Source organism: Gekko japonicus, unplaced genomic scaffold (genome assembly GCF_001447785.1).
Source record: "Gekko japonicus isolate JY-2015 unplaced genomic scaffold, Gekko_japonicus_V1.1 scaffold2536, whole genome shotgun sequence".
In the NCBI taxonomy this organism is placed as follows: Eukaryota; Metazoa; Chordata; class Lepidosauria; order Squamata; family Gekkonidae; genus Gekko; species Gekko japonicus.
Window position 1 is genome coordinate 93,153 of NW_015173752.1, and position 8,598 is coordinate 101,750.

Here is an 8,598-nt window from a genome sequence, read left to right on the forward strand (position 1 = left end):
CAGGAGTTTCTCACCCTGGAGCTGGCAACCTTACCTCTCCCCTCCCTGCCCGTGGCCAGGGGGGGGGACCTGGCCGCCCTACCCCCTCCCTAAGCCATCCTCCCACACCTCCCAAGTGTGGCTCTGGATACATACACCCACCTGGCACCCTGTGGTAGAGGAAAGTGGGCTGAGACGAGGACGCAGCAGTAGAGACCTGGTAGACAGAAGGGTTAAGTACCTGTCCCAACCACTGCTTTCCAGCTCCATGTTCCCAGGCTTCTTTCATTAGATATTGATACCCTGCTCTTCTCCCTGATGGGGACCCAAAGCGGCTCACGATGCCATTCTCTCTTCTTCCATTTGATTGTCGTAAAAACGACCCTGTGAGGTAGGTTAGGCTGACCTAGGGCGACCGTCCCGAGGTCACCCAAGGCCCTTCCAAAGCAGAGGGGATCTGAACCCAATATCCTCATCTGATACTCTAACCACTGCACTGCGCTGCCCTACCCGAAACAGTGAGCAGGGTTCTGTAACATGACATTTTACACTCAGCGTTTGATAAGTGTGTGTCACGGGTCCCCAACATGGTGCCCGTGGGCGGCATGTCCCCCGCCGACACCTTTCGTGGCGCCTGCCAAGTGATTTTAGAAGGGGGGGGCAGGCAGGGCTTCTCCCCAGCAGGGCTTTTAATTGGTCGTTGGATATGTCACCGGCTGTACAGATTAAAATAGCACTGTTCCAGCAGCAGCTGCTGCTGCAGTTCTAGTTTAATTCTCATTCATGCTCCTTCCCCCCCTCCAGTGTATTTTTTAAAAATTACTCCTCTTATCTCCTGTACTGGGGCTTCCTCGGCATGTGTGTGGCTCTGCTTCTGCAGTGGCCATTCTATGGTGTCTGAATTTCAAAGGGGCCCAGAGGCTCAAAAAGGTTGGGGACCCCCAGTTTGGTGTAGTGGTTTGGAGCGTGGACTCTAATCTGGGAGAACTGGGTTTCATTCCCTACTTCTCCACATGCAGTTGCTGGTGTGACCTTGGGTCAGTCACAAGTTCTCTCAGAGCTGCTCTCTCACGAGCAGTCCTCGAAAGAGCTCTCTCAGCCCCACCGACCTCACCGGGTGTCTGTTGTGGGGAGGGGAGGGGAAGGGAAAGGAGATCGTAAGGTGCTCTGAGACTCCTTTGGGTAGTGAAGGGCGGGGTATAAATCCAATCTCTTCTTCTAAGTTGTACAGACATCCCTGTAGTCCAGAGCACATTTTATTACTCTGTGGAGGTGGCGCCTGTCTCGGATAGTGGGGGACAAAGAAAACGATACGACCATCACGTCTTTGGCCTGCTTGGGGCTTTCCCAGATGCTGCTGGCTGACCCTCCTGGAAAAAGGACGCTGGCCCCACTGGACCTTGGTCTGATCCTGCCAGGCGACCCTTATGCCCATGGGGTCCTTCTGGCCAAGGACCCAGAACAACCCGGCTTGCTGCTCATTTTGATTTCCTCCTCCCAGGCAGTGGGCCGTGACTAGTCGCTCCATTGTACCGTGGTTGATATGATATCTCTGAGCATTCCTGGCCTAACAATAGCAGACTCGGAGCCTTTTTCCTTCCCAGCCGGCTACATTTTCTCACATAGCGTTCAGGAATGTGGTGAATCCCCTGCGGCACGGATCGCATGCCTGAATGGACGCAGCTGCCACCGGAGGAGGTAAGCAGGCCAGGCGGCCCTGGCTCGGTCCCTTTCAAATGTGTCACTCCAGTCAAGGAAGGTCCCTCCACCCCAGTGCCCAACCCCCCCAATGTCAGAAGCATGACATGTTCTGCGAAAGCCTTGCCAACCTACAGCTGCAGCCTGGAGATGTCCTAGAATTACAAATCATCTCCAGATGACACAGATCAGTTCCCTGGGAAGGTAATGGCTCCTTTGGAGGGTAGCGTCTGTGGCGATATACCCTGCTGAGGCCCCTCCCCTCCCCTCCCCTCCCCAAACCCCATCCACCCCAGGCCCCGTGTGTTAAGTCCCTCACTTAACAAAGAAGTCCGAGAGCGATTCAGCAAGAACACAACTTTATTCTTCAACTCGAACACAACTCCAACACAGATCAACTTCTGATAGCCAGAACAGAACCGTTCAGCTTTTACATTGCAGTTGTCCTGCTTTTAAACTCTCCCAGCTAATGTAGCCACACCCACTGTACAAATACCAACCAATACGGTTGTTCATATAAGGACCAATCACAGACGTTCCCGCTCAGGGAGCTTGCTGTAAAGTGATTGGCTAGGTGCTTCCTGGGCTAGCAATGCGATTGGATGGATATGGATCCTAGCCCAGGACGAAGCTCAACATGGCAAGTCAATTAGATGCATGGCATGTTCTGTGACAGGGTTGCCAACCTCCAGCTGCAGCCTGGAGAGCTCCTGGAATTACAAGTGCTTCTGACATTGTGGGGATTTGGCACTGGGTGGAGGGACCTTCCTTTATCGGAATAACATGTCAGAAGAGCATGTCATGTAGAGCATGCAAGCTGTCTGGGAGAAGGCAGGAGAGCTTGCTAACATCTGGTCTTCTGTGTTCAAGGGATGGGGGAAGGCGTATCGAGAGAGCCATCTGATCTGATGTGGGGCAGCTTCCCTGGACCTATGCGGCCCCCTCTGCTGTTTGTAAGCACCGGGCCTTCCTTGCAGGATTGTTGTGAGGTTGCAATGTTGCTTGGGCAAACCCGGGGGAAGGGTAGGAAGCATATAATAAATCACACACACACTAAAGCTGTTGCTATCACCAGGCCCGTGTAGGCCAAAGGGAGGAAACTGGGTACACTTTACTGGGGCCCAGGATCTAGGTGGGATTAGCCAGGGTTGCAAGGCCGTTTTATGACACACACACACACACATATACACACACATACACACACACACACACACATTCCCAGGAATAAAGTAGACTTTGGCTGTGGTCACACACACACACACACGAAATAACCTACTTTCAATGTACTTTCAAACTGGATTTATACTGTGTGCAGGCAAAATCCAGTTGGAAAGTGCATTGAAAGTGGATTATTTTGTATATGTACCCACAGCCTTTCTTTTCTTTCAGGGCTGTATGCATGGGAGGCTATGTGTATGGGTTTGTGTGTGTGACAGGTTTACTGCAGGTCCGCAAAGAATATGCTGGAGTTCTTGTGGGCAGTGTTCCCTCTAAGCCGAGTTAGTGTGAGCTAGCTCAATTTTTTAGCCTCCAGCTCACACATTTTTCTCTTCGCTCAGGAAGGATGGCCCCAGAGCAAACTAATGTATGCAGCAGCCAAATCGCTGGCTCACAACTTTAATGCTGGTAGCTCACAAAGTAGAATTTTTGCTCTCAGGACTCCACAGCTTAGAGGGAGCCTTGCTTGCGGGATCCAAAACCGACACTTCTTCAGGAAACCATCCCATTTGCGGACAGTTTATCATTGCCTTTCTATATGGCCGTTTCTCCAGGGTTAAAGTAGCATGCGTGGATTCCCCCATCCCGCCCCTTATTATATAATTCACAACAACCCTGTGGAGTAGGCTAGGCTCATTCGCCTAAGGTCAGCCAACACTCTTCATAAATGGAACATGGAAACATGGATTCGAACCCAGGTCGGGCAAACCCTTTACTGGGGCTCCCGGCACACCTAGGAACGTCACTCCTGCTTATTCGGAACGAACGAATGAATGGATGGATGTCGTTTGTCACTGGCAAACAATAACGCGAATGAGGGGCGAGGCAGAGCTGCACCCAGTCTTTGGGCCCTCGCCCAGCCCAGCTCAGCCCACGCCTGCAAAAGCAAACAGATCTCGCAGCCAGCCCCGACAGACGCAGTAAATCCCCGGGAAGGCCATTCCTGCCCCCGCCACGCCCGGCTCCGGCAACAGAAGAGTTAACTGCCTTTCTCGCTCGGCCGGGAATTTCCTTCCCCCCTCCGAGTGACGTCAGCCACCGGGGCCACGCCCATTTCGAACGCTCGCACAAGATGGTGGCCGCCCCGCAGTGACAGGTAGGAAGTTTCCCTTCTTCCTTTTCGCGCCGCTTGGCGTGCCATTGGTGCTTCCCAGCCCCACCCCTCGGGGCTGGGGGGCTGGATGCAGGGGGGCAGGGACGTGCCTCCCCCCCTCGATTGCAAAAAATCCCCCCAGTCCCCTCCCCGATTAGGCAAGCCCCGTGGCTGCCGTCTCCTCCTCCTTCCTAATGCTTTGGTAACCCCCCCCCCCACCACACCACTGGGGGCCCTAAAAAGGTGGATCCTGGAAACAGGCCTGACACCCTGCCCCCCAAGTGGGGGGCAGAGAAACACTTTTGGGGGGGGGGGGGGGGGAGCCACGAAATGCACGGGCCCTCGCCCCGTTAGATGGTCGGCGTTTCTTGGGCTCCAGCAGGTGAATCCGGGACTGACACCTCCTGTCACCTTTGCAGGGACGGTTGTTATGGGGAGGGCGGCGGGCATAGCGGTGAGAGCCCCACCGACACATTCCTCTAGGGGCCCTTTTGCCCTGGGAATGCTGTCTGACTGGCCCGGCATTGGCCCGGGGCTGTGGCTTCGGTTGCCGGACAGTCGAGGCACCGACTTCTTTCCCCCCTAGGCACACGCACCTACGGCTTGGCTTCCTTGGCCCAGCACTGGCATGAATGCTGGCCTCGGGGGAAGTGGAGGTCACAGTTGGGGGCTGGAGGGGAGGGGCGCCTGGGGAAGCAGCTCCCCCCCCCCCCCCATTTCTTCAGCTGCATATCTGGCTGCCGATGCAAAGGGAAACTGAGAATATCTGTGAAGGGCCTCTGTGTGTCTTCCGCTCCCTGGTTCTGACAGAACGGGGGATGCTGGCCACAGGCTGGGCCAACCAGGTTTTGTCTCTCCCCCCCCCCCTGTCAGATTCGCTGCAGCCAAATTAACGGGGGTCTCCTGGCATCTTTTAAAAATTTCTGTCTCCTTTTGCTGTCAAGTCACAGCCGAAATCTGCCAACCCCGCTAGGGTTTTCAAGGCAAGAGCCATACAGAGGTGGTTTTTGTAAGTACCACCGGGATTCAGAGGTGGTGTGCCCTTGCCTGCCTCTGGACATCCTTGGCGGTCTCCCATCCAAATACTGACCAGGGCTGACCCTGCTTGGTAGCCAAGCTCGAACAAAAGATCCGGCTACCCTGGGCTATCCAGGTCTTGCACCTTAGATGCTAGCATGTGCTTTTTTGCATCGTGGCATCTGACAGGGTGTTTTCATTGCTTCCTCCGAAGAACCCAGGCCCGCATGCATGCCTCTCCCTTTCTGTGTTTTGTCCTCACAACAGCCTTCCAGGGTAGGTTTGGCTGAAGGACCGGGTGATTGGTGCAGGGTCACTCAGTGAGCCTTGTGGCCAAGTGGGAATTCGAACCCACGTCTTATGGGTTCAGGTTGGACACTAACCACTGCAGGGTGCCCGTTTCCCAAGTGCCACTCTCCCTCCTGCTGATCAACATAAGGCACAGGCCAATGGGAAGTTCTCCCGGGAGAGCACTTGTGTGCGGTTGCATTGCCCCCGTTCATTCCATTGGACATTATGCGTTATGCTTGCTCCCTGCACTGTGTCCCATGAGTCAGAGCCATTCACCCACCCACCCTCTGCAATAACTAGCAAATATACATTTTATTTTTATTTATTTATTTACTTCAGTCACTTATACCCAGTCTTTCTCACAGCAGTTTACATCGTTCTCCTCTCCTCCATGTTATCTTCACAACAACCCGGTGAGGTAGGCTATGCAGAATTTTGGACACTGAATCCCAAAATCTCTAGAGTGCGGCCAATAAAACTTGCTCTCCCTCGAGCTCGGAGATCCCACTAAAAGAAGGCCCTACGGCTCCATCTCTCCACGCCCTTCAAATTCCACAACAGCATAGAACTTTTTCATTGGCCAGATTTAATGCTATGCCATCTGCAGTCCTGCATGGAAGATTTCAAAAGGTGCCACATTCAGCTCGATATTGTCCCTGTGTCAAGTTGCATTGAGACAATTTCACATATCCTTTTTTTATTGTCCTTTCTGTGTAGAAATTTGTACTAAATATCTAAAGTCTATGTTGGCAAGTAAGACGGGATTCTCGGATCACGTTAAGGTACATTTGATCCAGAATTACTCCTCTCCTGATATAACTGAGAAACAATGCTCCCTCCAAGCTGTGGAGTCTTGTGAGCCAAAATTCTGCAGAATTTTGGACACTGAATCCCAAAATCTCTAGAGTGCGGCCAATAAAACTTGCTCTCCCTCGAGCTCGGAGATCCCACTAAAAGAAGGCCCTACGGCTCCATCTCTCCACGCCCTTCAAATTCCACAACAGCATAGAACTTTTTCATTGGCCAGATTTAATGCTATGCCATCTGCAGTCCTGCATGGAAGATTTCAAAAGGTGCCACATTCAGCTCGATATTGTCCCTGTGTCAAGTTGCATTGAGACAATTTCACATATCCTTTTTTTATTGTCCTTTCTGTGTAGAAATTTGTACTAAATATCTAAAGTCTATGTTGGCAAGTAAGACGGGATTCTCGGATCACGTTAAGGTACATTTGATCCAGAATTACTCCTCTCCTGATATAACTGAGAAATAATGCTCCCTCCAAGCTGTGGAGTCTTGTGAGCCAAAATTCTGCTTTGTGAGCTACTGGCATTAAACTTGTGAGCGGTCGATCTGGCTACGGCATAAATTAGTTCGCTCTGGGGCCATCTTTCCTGAGCGGGGACAAAAATGTGTGAACCGGAGGCTAAAAAACTGTGAGCTAGCTCGCACTAACTCAGCTTAGAGGGAACACGGCTGAGAAAGTGGCTATATTTTTGCAATGTGCTATGAAGTTGCGCTGTGATGAGATATAAAGAGTCAATTGATGGTATATTTACCCAATTGTAATTTTAAAGCAATCTTTAGTCTGTGTTCCATCTTATCTGTTTTATGTGCCAATAAAGGACTGGTTGATTGATTGTTACGCTGAGAGACTGAGTGACTGGAGGAGGGTCACCCAGTCAGCTTCCATGGCATGAGTCGGGACTGGCAGTCGGGTATCCCAGATGTGGCGCCACTGCTATGCCACACTGTATTTTTAGACTCGGCAAAGGATCCCTGTAATCAACAGCATCTTCCATCGCGGAGACGGCGGCCGTGCCCTCGTTTCCTGCATTTCCCCATGGTTGTCATTCCCAATAGCAGACCTGTTTTAGTGTTTCTGTTTCTGCGCTTGGGATGCAGCCGTGATCCCTGTGATTAATTGGAGCTTGAGTGACGGAAGCGCTAATTTGTGTCTTTCGATAGAGAACGGCTCCTTGAAAACGTGCCTCCCCCGTTGGTCTATTAAGGGAGCGCCTTGACAGTGAAACCCCTTTCGTGATCAAAGCAGCTGCTGACGCAAAGGCTTTAAGGTGCCCCAAAACTCCAGAGATGGGAAGAACTGGCTCTGATAACCGCATGGCCACAGAATAGGGTTGAGGGCCTTTAGACCAGCGCGCGTGTACGTTGGGGGGGGTGGGGTGGACAGCGATGCTAGATTTAAGTGGCCAGCCCAGAAGGTTCCCAAAGTGCTGCCCCCAACACTGCAATGAGGGCCACTGTGAATTAAGGGTAAGTGTGGAGCAGGGGTGTCAAACATGTGGCCCGGGGGCCAGATGAGGCCCCCGGAGGGCTTCTATCAGGCCCGCAGTGGAGCTGGCTGTCTTCTGCTGCTTCTTCCAGTTCTGCTGCTGCTGCATCATCGTAGGTTTGCAGCTTACAGATACACACCTGAGCAGCCTACTCAAGATTGCAACAGCACAGACATTTTGATGCAGTAATTCAGAGCAAGAAGTGTCAGTTATCAGACACTGTTAAATAAACAAACTATTGCAAGAATGCTAATATTATAAGCATGCTTTTATTTTAAGTAAAACAAACAAACAAACTTGTGTTTGTGTCCTTTATGGAGCTTATATCTCCGCTACCTGGCATTACCTTTTATGACACACATGGCCCGGCCCAGCAAGGTCTCATTTATGTCAGATCCGGCCCTTATAACAAATGAGTTCGAAACCCCTGGTGTGGAGGGTTAAGAATACAGCTTCTAGAATGTCAGTGGCCTTTGAAGACCACGTTGGGGACCCCTGAAATCAGGTATTTTTGTATGGCATCACTGGCTTGAGGCAAGCTTAGTTCTGTTCAAAACGGGGGGGGGGGATAAGCTCTGGGCGTCTTGGTGGTCTCCTATCTAACTACAGGGGGTATGATAGAGGTTTAGAAAATTATGCATGGGGCGGAGAGAGCTGACAGAGAGAAACGTTTCTCCCTCCCCCAAATTCTAGAACTCAAGGGCGTCCAGCAACCTGATGGCCAGTAGGTAGGGGATGGACAAAAGAAAATACTGCTTTACACAGAGAGTGATTAAAATGTGGAATTCACTGCCAGAGGATGTAGTGATGGCCACAGGAATAAATAGCTTTAAAATGGAGATTAGATAGATTCATGGAAGATGAGTCTATCTAATCTCCATTTTAAAGCTATTTATTCCTGTGGCCATCACTACATCCTCTGGCAGTGAATTCCACATTTTAATCACTCTCTGTGTAAAGCAGTATTTTCTTTTGTCCATCTCCTACCTACTGCCCATCAGCTTTGCT

General features: G+C 51.4%; 1 protein-coding gene across 1 annotated transcript in view; it reads left to right on the top strand.

Annotated features, from left to right (window-relative positions):
• The first annotated feature begins 3,941 nt into the window (after positions 1–3,941).
• LOC107120717 (serine/threonine-protein kinase A-Raf-like) overlaps positions 3,942–8,598 on the top strand; it is a 19,272-nt gene continuing 14,615 nt past the window's right edge. Inside the window, exon 1 of the mRNA XM_015423487.1 lies at positions 3,942–3,991. The gene's annotated coding sequence lies outside the window, so the exon portion shown is untranslated. The remainder of the gene's footprint in view (positions 3,992–8,598) is intronic.